The sequence below is a fragment of the Scyliorhinus torazame genome, chromosome 19 (assembly GCF_047496885.1).
Source record: "Scyliorhinus torazame isolate Kashiwa2021f chromosome 19, sScyTor2.1, whole genome shotgun sequence".
In the NCBI taxonomy this organism is placed as follows: Eukaryota; Metazoa; Chordata; class Chondrichthyes; order Carcharhiniformes; family Scyliorhinidae; genus Scyliorhinus; species Scyliorhinus torazame.
The window spans coordinates 21,050,538-21,061,803 of NC_092725.1; positions in this window are offsets into that span (position 1 = coordinate 21,050,538).

An 11,266-nucleotide genomic window follows, 5' to 3' on the forward strand; every position below is an offset into this window, starting at 1 on the left:
CAGTACTGAGGGAGTACCGCACTGTCAGAGTGTCAGTACTGAGGGAGTGCCGCACTGTCTGAGGGTCAGTACTGAGGGAGCGCCGCACTGTCAGAGGGTCATACTGAGGGAGTGCCGCACTGTCTGAGGGTCAGTGCTGAGGGAGTGCCGCACTGTCAGAGGGTCAGTACTGAGGGAGCGCCGCACTGTCAGAGAGTCAGTGCTGAGTGAGCGCCGCACTGTCAGAGGGTCAGTACTGAGGGAGCGCCGCACTGTCAGAGGGTCAGTGCTGAGGGAGCTCTGCACTGTCAGAGGGTCAGTACTGAGGGAGCGCCGCACTGTCAGAGGGTCAGTACTGAGGGAGTGCTGCACTGTCGGAGGGTGAGTACTGAGGGAGCACCGCACTGTTGGAGGGTCAGTACTGAGGGAGTGCGGCACTGTCAGAGGGTCAGTACTGAGGGAGTGCTGCACTGTCAGAGGGTCAGTACTGAGGGAGCGCCGAAATGTCAGAGGGTCAGTACTGAGGGAGTGCCGCACTGTCAGAGAGTCAGTACTGAGGGAGCGCCGCACTAACAAAGGGTCAGTACTGAGGGAGTGCCGCACTGTCGGAGGGTCAGTACTGAGGGAGCGCCGCACTGTCGGAGGGTCAGTACTGAGGGAGTGCCGCACTGTCGGAGGGTCAGTACTGAGGGACCGCCGCACTGTCGGAGCGTCAATACTGAGGGAATGCCGCACTGTCGGAGGGTCATTACTGAGGGAGCACTGCACTGTCGGAGGGTCAGTACTGAGGGAGCACCGCACTGTCGGAGGGACTGTACTGAGGGAGTGCCGCACTGTCGGAGGGTCAGGACTGAGGGAGGACCGCACTGTCAGAGGGTCAGGACTGAGGGAGGACCGCACTGTCAGAGGGTTAGTACTGAGGGAGTGCCGCACTGTCAGAGGGTCAGTACTGAGGGAGCACCGCACTGTCGGAGGGACAGTACTGAGGGAGTGCTGCACTGTCAGAGGGTCAGCACTGAGGGAGCGCCGCACTGTTGGAGGGTCAGTACTGAGGGAGCACCGCACTGTCGGAGGGACAGTACTGAGAGAGTGCCGCCCTGTCGGAGGGACAGTATTGAGGGAGTGCCGCACTGTCGGACGGTCAGTGCTGAGGGAGTGCCGCATTGACAGGGGGTCAGTACTGAGGGAGCGCCGCACTGTCGGAGGGTCAGTACTGAGGGAATGCCGCACTGTCACAGGGTCAGTACTGAGGGAGTGCCGCACTGTCAGTGGGTCAGTACTGAGGGGGTGCCGCACTGTCAGAGGGTCAGTACTGAGGGAGCGCCGCACTGTCTGAGGTTCAGTACTGAGGGAGTGCCGCACTGTCAGAGGGTCAGTACTGAGGGAGTGCTGCACTGTCTGAGGGTCAGTACTGAGGGAGTGCTGCACTGTCTGAGGGTCAGTACTGAGGGAGTACCGCACTGTCAGAGGGTCAGTACTGAGGGAGTGCTCCACTGTCAGAGGGTCAGTACTGAGGGAGTGCCGCACTGTCAGAGGGTCAGTACTGAGGGAGTGCTGCACTGTCGGAGGGTCAGTACTGAGGGAGCGCCGCACTGTTGGAGGGTGAGTTCTGAGGGAGCGCCACACTGTCTGAGGGTCAGTACTGAGGGAGCGTCGCACTGTCGGAGGGTCAGTACTGAGTGAGTGCTGCACTGTCGGAGGGTCAGTACTGAGGGAGTGCCACACTGTCAGAGGGTCAGTACTGAGGGAGCGACGCACTGTCAGAGGGTCAGTACTGAGGGAGTGCCGCACTGTCAGAGGGTCAGTGCTGAGGGAGAGCCGCACTGTCAGAGGGTCAGTGCTGTGGGAGAGCCGCACTGTCAGAGGGTCAGTACTGAGGGAGTGCCGCACTGTCAGAGGGTCAGTACTGAGGTAGCGGCGCACTGTCAGAGGGTCAGTACTGAGGGAGCTCGGCACTGTCGGATGGTCAGTACTGAGGGAGCACCGCACTGTCGGTTGGTCAGTGCTGAGGGAGTGCCGCACTGTCAGAGGGTCAGTACTGAGGGAGCGTCGCACTGTCGGAGGGTCAGTACTGAGTGAGTGCTGCACTGTCGGAGGGTCAGTACTGAGGGAGTGCCACACTGTCAGAGGGTCAGTACTGAGGGAGCGACGCACTGTCAGAGGGTCAGTACTGAGGGAGTGCCGCACTGTCAGAGGGTCAGTGCTGAGGGAGAGCCGCACTGTCAGAGGGTCAGTGCTGTGGGAGAGCCGCACTGTCAGAGGGTCAGTACTGAGGGAGTGCCGCACTGTCAGAGGGTCAGTACTGAGGTAGCGGCGCACTGTCAGAGGGTCAGTACTGAGGGAGCTCGGCACTGTCGGATGGTCAGTACTGAGGGAGCACCGCACTGTCGGTTGGTCAGTGCTGAGGGAGTGCCGCACTGTCAGAGGGTCAGTACTGAGGGAGCGCCGCACTGTCAGAGGGTCAGTACTGAGGGAGTGCCACACGGTCAGAGGGTCAGTACTGAGGGAGTGGCGCACTGTCAGAGGGTCAGTACTGAGGGAGTGCCGCATTGTCAGAGGGTCAGTACTGAGGGAGCGCTGCACTGTCAGAGTTTCAGTACTGAGGGAGGGCCGCACTGTCAGAGGGTCAGTACTGAGGGAATGCTGCATTGTCAGAGGGCAAGTACTGAGGGAGCGCCGCACTGTCAGAGGGTCAGTACTGAGGGAGGGCCGCACTGTCAGAGGGTCAGTACTGAGGGAATGCCGCATTGTCAGAGGGCCAGTACTGATGGAGTGCCGCACTGTCAGAGTGTCAGCACTGAGGGAGTGCCGCACTGTCAGAGGGTCAGTACTTAGGGAGCGGCGCACTGTCAGAGGGTCAGTACTGGGGGAGTGCTCAACTGTCAGAGGGTCAGTACTGAGGGAGCGCTGCACTGTCAGACGGTCAGTACTGAGGGAGCGGCGCACTGTCAGAGGGTCAGTACTGAGGGAGCGCCACACTGTCAGAGGGTCAGTACTGAGGGAGCGGCGCACTGTCAGAGGGTCAGTACTGAGGGAGCGCCGCACTGTCAGAGGGTCAGTACTGAGGGAATGCTGCATTGTCAGAGGGCCAGTACTGAGGGAGTGCCGCATTGTCAGAGGGTCAGTACTGAGGGAGCGACGCGCTGTCAGAGGGTCAGTACTGAGGGAGCGCCGCACTGTCAGAGCGTCAGTACTGAGGGAGCGACGCACTGTCAGAGGGTCAGTACTGAGGGAGTGCTGAACTGTCAGACGGTCAGTACTGAGGGAGATCCGCACTGTTGGCGGGTCAGTACTGAGGGAGCACCGCGTTGTTGGTGGGTCAGTACCGAGGGAGCGCCGCACTGTCGGTGGGTCAGTACTGAGGGAGTGCCGCACTGTCGGAGGGTCAGTACTGAGGGAATGCCGCATTGTCAGAGGGCCAGTACTGAGGGAGTGGCGCACTGTCAGAGGGTCAGTACTGAGGGAGCGCCGCACTGTCAGAGGGTCAGTACTGAGGGAGCGGCGCGCTGTCAGAGGGTCAGTACTGAGGGAGTGCCGCACTGTCAGAGGGTCAGTACTGAGGGAATGCCGCATTGTCAGAGAGCCCGTACTGAGGGAGCGCCGCACTGTCAGAGGGTCAGTACTGAGGGAGGGCCGCACTGTCAGAGGGCCAGTACTGAGGGAGTGCCGCACTGTCAGAGTGTCAGTACTGAGGGAGTGCCGCACTGTCAGAGGGTCAGTACTGAGGGAGTGCTGCACTGTCAGAGGGTCAGTACTGAGGGAGTGCCGCACTGTCAGAGGGTCAGTACTGAGGGAGCGCCGCACTGTCAGAGGGTCAGTACTGAGGGAGCACCGCACTGTTGGTGGGTCAGTACTGAGGGAGCGCCGCACTGTCAGAGGGTCAGTACTGAGGGAGCACCGCACTGTTGGTGGGTCAGTACTGAGAAGCGCCGCACTGTCAGAGGGTCAGTACTGAGGGAGCACCGCACTGTTGGTGGGTCAGTACTGAGGGAGCACCGCACTGACAGAGGGTCAGTACTGAGGGAGCACCGCACTGTTGGTGGGTCAGTACTGAGGGAGCGCCGCACTGTCAGAGGGTCAGTACTGAGGGAGCACCGCACTGTCTGAGGGTCAGTACTGAGGGAGTACCGCACTGTCAGAGTGTCAGTACTGAGGGAGTGCCGCACTGTCTGAGGGTCAGTACTGAGGGAGCGCCGCACTGTCAGAGGGTCATACTGAGGGAGTGCCGCACTGTCTGAGGGTCAGTGCTGAGGGAGTGCCGCACTGTCAGAGGGTCAGTACTGAGGGAGCGCCGCACTGTCAGAGAGTCAGTGCTGAGTGAGCGCCGCACTGTCAGAGGGTCAGTACTGAGGGAGCGCCGCACTGTCAGAGGGTCAGTGCTGAGGGAGCTCTGCACTGTCAGAGGGTCAGTACTGAGGGAGCGCCGCACTGTCAGAGGGTCAGTACTGAGGGAGTGCTGCACTGTCGGAGGGTGAGTACTGAGGGAGCACCGCACTGTTGGAGGGTCAGTACTGAGGGAGTGCGGCACTGTCAGAGGGTCAGTACTGAGGGAGTGCTGCACTGTCAGAGGGTCAGTACTGAGGGAGCGCCGAAATGTCAGAGGGTCAGTACTGAGGGAGTGCCGCACTGTCAGAGAGTCAGTACTGAGGGAGCGCCGCACTAACAAAGGGTCAGTACTGAGGGAGTGCCGCACTGTCGGAGGGTCAGTACTGAGGGAGCGCCGCACTGTCGGAGGGTCAGTACTGAGGGAGTGCCGCACTGTCGGAGGGTCAGTACTGAGGGACCGCCGCACTGTCGGAGCGTCAATACTGAGGGAATGCCGCACTGTCGGAGGGTCATTACTGAGGGAGCACTGCACTGTCGGAGGGTCAGTACTGAGGGAGCACCGCACTGTCGGAGGGACTGTACTGAGGGAGTGCCGCACTGTCGGAGGGTCAGGACTGAGGGAGGACCGCACTGTCAGAGGGTCAGGACTGAGGGAGGACCGCACTGTCAGAGGGTTAGTACTGAGGGAGTGCCGGACTGTCAGAGGGTCAGTACTGAGGGAGCACCGCACTGTCGGAGGGACAGTACTGAGGGAGTGCTGCACTGTCAGAGGGTCAGCACTGAGGGAGCGCCGCACTGTTGGAGGGTCAGTACTGAGGGAGCACCGCACTGTCGGAGGGACAGTACTGAGAGAGTGCCGCCCTGTCGGAGGGACAGTATTGAGGGAGTGCCGCACTGTCGGACGGTCAGTGCTGAGGGAGTGCCGCATTGACAGGGGGTCAGTACTGAGGGAGCGCCGCACTGTCGGAGGGTCAGTACTGAGGGAATGCCGCACTGTCACAGGGTCAGTACTGAGGGAGTGCCGCACTGTCAGTGGGTCAGTACTGAGGGGGTGCCGCACTGTCAGAGGGTCAGTACTGAGGGAGCGCCGCACTGTCTGAGGTTCAGTACTGAGGGAGTGCCGCACTGTCAGAGGGTCAGTACTGAGGGAGTGCTGCACTGTCTGAGGGTCAGTACTGAGGGAGTGCTGCACTGTCTGAGGGTCAGTACTGAGGGAGTACCGCACTGTCAGAGGGTCAGTACTGAGGGAGTGCTCCACTGTCAGAGGGTCAGTACTGAGGGAGTGCCGCACTGTCAGAGGGTCAGTACTGAGGGAGTGCTGCACTGTCGGAGGGTCAGTACTGAGGGAGCGCCGCACTGTTGGAGGGTGAGTTCTGAGGGAGCGCCACACTGTCTGAGGGTCAGTACTGAGGGAGCGTCGCACTGTCGGAGGGTCAGTACTGAGTGAGTGCTGCACTGTCGGAGGGTCAGTACTGAGGGAGTGCCACACTGTCAGAGGGTCAGTACTGAGGGAGCGACGCACTGTCAGAGGGTCAGTACTGAGGGAGTGCCGCACTGTCAGAGGGTCAGTGCTGAGGGAGAGCCGCACTGTCAGAGGGTCAGTGCTGTGGGAGAGCCGCACTGTCAGAGGGTCAGTACTGAGGGAGTGCCGCACTGTCAGAGGGTCAGTACTGAGGTAGCGGCGCACTGTCAGAGGGTCAGTACTGAGGGAGCTCGGCACTGTCGGATGGTCAGTACTGAGGGAGCACCGCACTGTCGGTTGGTCAGTGCTGAGGGAGTGCCGCACTGTCAGAGGGTCAGTACTGAGGGAGTGCCGCACTGTCAGAGGGTCAGTACTGAGGTAGCGGCGCACTGTCAGAGGGTCAGTACTGAGGGAGCACCGCGTTGTTGGTGGGTCAGTACCGAGGGAGCGCCGCACTGTCGGTGGGTCAGTACTGAGGGAGTGCCGCACTGTCGGAGGGTCAGTACTGAGGGAATGCCGCATTGTCAGAGGGCCAGTACTGAGGGAGTGGCGCACTGTCAGAGGGTCAGTACTGAGGGAGCGCCGCACTGTCAGAGGGTCAGTACTGAGGGAGCGGCGCGCTGTCAGAGGGTCAGTACTGAGGGAGTGCCGCACTGTCAGAGGGTCAGTACTGAGGGAATGCCGCATTGTCAGAGAGCCCGTACTGAGGGAGCGCCGCACTGTCAGAGGGTCAGTACTGAGGGAGGGCCGCACTGTCAGAGGGCCAGTACTGAGGGAGTGCCGCACTGTCAGAGTGTCAGTACTGAGGGAGTGCCGCACTGTCAGAGGGTCAGTACTGAGGGAGTGCTGCACTGTCAGAGGGTCAGTACTGAGGGAGTGCCGCACTGTCAGAGGGTCAGTACTGAGGGAGCGCCGCACTGTCAGAGGGTCAGTACTGAGGGAGCACCGCACTGTTGGTGGGTCAGTACTGAGGGAGCGCCGCACTGTCAGAGGGTCAGTACTGAGGGAGCACCGCACTGTTGGTGGGTCAGTACTGAGGGAGCGCCGCACTGTCAGAGGGTCAGTACTGAGGGAGCACCGCACTGTTGGTGGGTCAGTACTGAGGGAGCACCGCACTGACAGAGGGTCAGTACTGAGGGAGCACCGCACTGTTGGTGGGTCAGTACTGAGGGAGCGCCGCACTGTCAGAGGGTCAGTACTGAGGGAGCACCGCACTGTCTGAGGGTCAGTACTGAGGGAGTACCGCACTGTCAGAGTGTCAGTACTGAGGGAGTGCCGCACTGTCTGAGGGTCAGTACTGAGGGAGCGCCGCACTGTCAGAGGGTCATACTGAGGGAGTGCCGCACTGTCTGAGGGTCAGTGCTGAGGGAGTGCCGCACTGTCAGAGGGTCAGTACTGAGGGAGCGCCGCACTGTCAGAGAGTCAGTGCTGAGTGAGCGCCGCACTGTCAGAGGGTCAGTACTGAGGGAGCGGCGCACTGTCAGAGGGTCAGTGCTGAGGGAGCTCTGCACTGTCAGAGGGTCAGTACTGAGGGAGCGCCGCACTGTCAGAGGGTCAGTACTGAGGGAGTGCTGCACTGTCGGAGGGTGAGTACTGAGGGAGCACCGCACTGTTGGAGGGTCAGTACTGAGGGAGTGCGGCACTGTCAGAGGGTCAGTACTGAGGGAGTGCTGCACTGTCAGAGGGTCAGTACTGAGGGAGCGCCGAAATGTCAGAGGGTCAGTACTGAGGGAGTGCCGCACTGTCAGAGAGTCAGTACTGAGGGAGCGCCGCACTAACAAAGGGTCAGTACTGAGGGAGTGCCGCACTGTCGGAGGGTCAGTACTGAGGGAGCGCCGCACTGTCGGAGGGTCAGTACTGAGGGAGTGCCGCACTGTCGGAGGGTCAGTACTGAGGGACCGCCGCACTGTCGGAGCGTCAATACTGAGGGAATGCCGCACTGTCGGAGGGTCATTACTGAGGGAGCACTGCACTGTCGGAGGGTCAGTACTGAGGGAGCACCGCACTGTCGGAGGGACTGTACTGAGGGAGTGCCGCACTGTCGGAGGGTCAGGACTGAGGGAGGACCGCACTGTCAGAGGGTCAGGACTGAGGGAGGACCGCACTGTCAGAGGGTTAGTACTGAGGGAGTGCCGCACTGTCAGAGGGTCAGTACTGAGGGAGCACCGCACTGTCGGAGGGACAGTACTGAGGGAGTGCTGCACTGTCAGAGGGTCAGCACTGAGGGAGCGCCGCACTGTTGGAGGGTCAGTACTGAGGGAGCACCGCACTGTCGGAGGGACAGTACTGAGAGAGTGCCGCCCTGTCGGAGGGACAGTATTGAGGGAGTGCCGCACTGTCGGACGGTCAGTGCTGAGGGAGTGCCGCATTGACAGGGGGTCAGTACTGAGGGAGCGCCGCACTGTCGGAGGGTCAGTACTGAGGGAATGCCGCACTGTCAGAGGGTCAGTACTGAGGGAGTGCCGCACTGTCAGTGGGTCAGTACTGAGGGGGTGCCGCACTGACAGAGGGTCAGTACTGAGGGAGCGCCGCACTGTCTGAGGTTCAGTACTGAGGGAGTGCCGCACTGTCAGAGGGTCAGTACTGAGGGAGTGCTGCACTGTCTGAGGGTCAGTACTGAGGGAGTGCTGCACTGTCTGAGGGTCAGTACTGAGGGAGTACCGCACTGTCAGAGGGTCAGTACTGAGGGAGTGCTCCACTGTCAGAGGGTCAGTACTGAGGGAGTGCCGCACTGTCAGAGGGTCAGTACTGAGGGAGTGCTGCACTGTCGGAGGGTCAGTACTGAGGGAGCGCCGCACTGTTGGAGGGTGAGTTCTGAGGGAGCGCCACACTGTCTGAGGGTCAGTACTGAGGGAGCGTCGCACTGTCGGAGGGTCAGTACTGAGTGAGTGCTGCACTGTCGGAGGGTCAGTACTGAGGGAGTGCCACACTGTCAGAGGGTCAGTACTGAGGGAGCGACGCACTGTCAGAGGGTCAGTACTGAGGGAGTGCCGCACTGTCAGAGGGTCAGTGCTGAGGGAGAGCCGCACTGTCAGAGGGTCAGTGCTGTGGGAGAGCCGCACTGTCAGAGGGTCAGTACTGAGGGAGTGCCGCACTGTCAGAGGGTCAGTACTGAGGTAGCGGCGCACTGTCAGAGGGTCAGTACTGAGGGAGCTCGGCACTGTCGGATGGTCAGTACTGAGGGAGCACCGCACTGTCGGTTGGTCAGTGCTGAGGGAGTGCCGCACTGTCAGAGGGTCAGTACTGAGGGAGCGCCGCACTGTCAGAGGGTCAGTACTGAGGGAGTGCCACACGGTCAGAGGGTCAGTACTGAGGGAGCGGCGCGCTGTCAGAGGGTCAGTACTGAGGGAGTGCCGCACTGTCAGAGGGTCAGTACTGAGGGAATGCCGCATTGTCAGAGAGCCCGTACTGAGGGAGCGCCGCACTGTCAGAGGGTCAGTACTGAGGGAGGGCCGCACTGTCAGAGGGCCAGTACTGAGGGAGTGCCGCACTGTCAGAGTGTCAGTACTGAGGGAGTGCCGCACTGTCAGAGGGTCAGTACTGAGGGAGTGCTGCACTGTCAGAGGGTCAGTACTGAGGGAGTGCCGCACTGTCAGAGGGTCAGTACTGAGGGAGCGCCGCACTGTCAGAGGGTCAGTACTGAGGGAGCACCGCACTGTTGGTGGGTCAGTACTGAGGGAGCGCCGCACTGTCAGAGGGTCAGTACTGAGGGAGCACCGCACTGTTGGTGGGTCAGTACTGAGGGAGCGCCGCACTGTCAGAGGGTCAGTACTGAGGGAGCACCGCACTGTTGGTGGGTCAGTACTGAGGGAGCACCGCACTGACAGAGGGTCAGTACTGAGGGAGCACCGCACTGTTGGTGGGTCAGTACTGAGGGAGCGCCGCACTGTCAGAGGGTCAGTACTGAGGGAGCACCGCACTGTCAGAGGGTCAGTACTGAGGGAGCACCGCACTGTCAGATGGTCAGTACTGAGGGAGTGCCGCACTGTCTGAGGGTCAGTACTGAGGGAGTACCGCACTGTCAGAGTGTCAGTACTGAGGGAGTGCCGCACTGTCTGAGGGTCAGTACTGAGGGAGCGCCGCACTGTCAGAGGGTCATACTGAGGGAGTGCCGCACTGTCTGAGGGTCAGTGCTGAGGGAGTGCCGCACTGTCAGAGGGTCAGTACTGAGGGAGCGCCGCACTGTCAGAGAGTCAGTGCTGAGTGAGCGCCGCACTGTCAGAGGGTCAGTACTGAGGGAGCGCCGCACTGTCAGAGGGTCAGTGCTGAGGGAGCTCTGCACTGTCAGAGGGTCAGTACTGAGGGAGCGTCGCACTGTCAGAGGGTCAGTACTGAGGGACTGCTGCACTGTCGGAGGGTGAGTACTGAGGGAGCACCGCACTGTTGGAGGGTCAGTACTGAGGGAGTGCGGCACTGTCAGAGGGTCAGTACTGAGGGAGTGCTGCACTGTCAGAGGGTCAGGACTGAGGGAGCGCCGAAATGTCAGAGGGTCAGTACTGAGGGAGTGCCGCACTGTCAGAGAGTCAGTACTGAGGGAGCGCCGCACTGACAAAGGGTCAGTACTGAGGGAGTGCCGCACTGTCGGAGGGTCAGTACTGAGGGAGCGCCGCACTGTCGGAGGGTCAGTACTGAGGGAGTGCCGCACTGTCGGAGGGTCAGTACTGAGGGACCGCCGCACTGTCGGAGCGTCAATACTGAGGGAATGCCGCACTGTCGGAGGGTCATTACTGAGGGAGCACTGCACTGTCGGAGGGTCAGTACTGAGGGAGCACCGCACTGTCGGAGGGACTGTACTGAGGGAGTGCCGCACTGTCGGAGGGTCAGGACTGAGGGAGGACCGCACTGTCAGAGGGTCAGGACTGAGGGAGGACCGCACTGTCAGAGGGTTAGTACTGAGGGAGTGCCGCACTGTCAGAGGGTCAGTACTGAGGGAGTGCCGCACTGTCAGTGGGTCAGTACTGAGGGAGTGCCGCACTGTCAGAGGGTCAGTACTGAGGGAGCGCCGCACTGTCTGAGGTTCAGTACTGAGGGAGTGCCGCACTGTCTGAGGGTCAGTACTGAGGGAGTACCGCACTGTCAGAGGGTCAGTACTGAGGGAATGCCCCACTGTCAGAGGGTCAGTACTGAGGGAGGGCCGCACTGTTGGAGGGTCAGTACTGAGGGAGCTGCTCACTGTCAGAGGGACAGTACTGAGGGAGTGCGGCACTGTCAGAGGGTCAGTACTGAGGGAGCGCCGCACTGTCGATGGGTCAGTACTGAGGGAGCACCGCACTGTTGGTGGGTCAGTACTGAGGGAGCGCCGCACTGTCAGAGGGTCAGTACTGAGGGAGCACCGCACTGTTGGTGGGTCAGCACTGAGGGAGCACCGCACTGACAGAGGGTCAGTACTGAGGGAGCACCGCAATGTTGGTGGGTCAGTACTGAGGGAGCGCCGCACTGTCAGAGGGTCAGTACTGAGGGAGCACCGCACTGTCAGAGGGTCAGTACTGAGGGAGCACC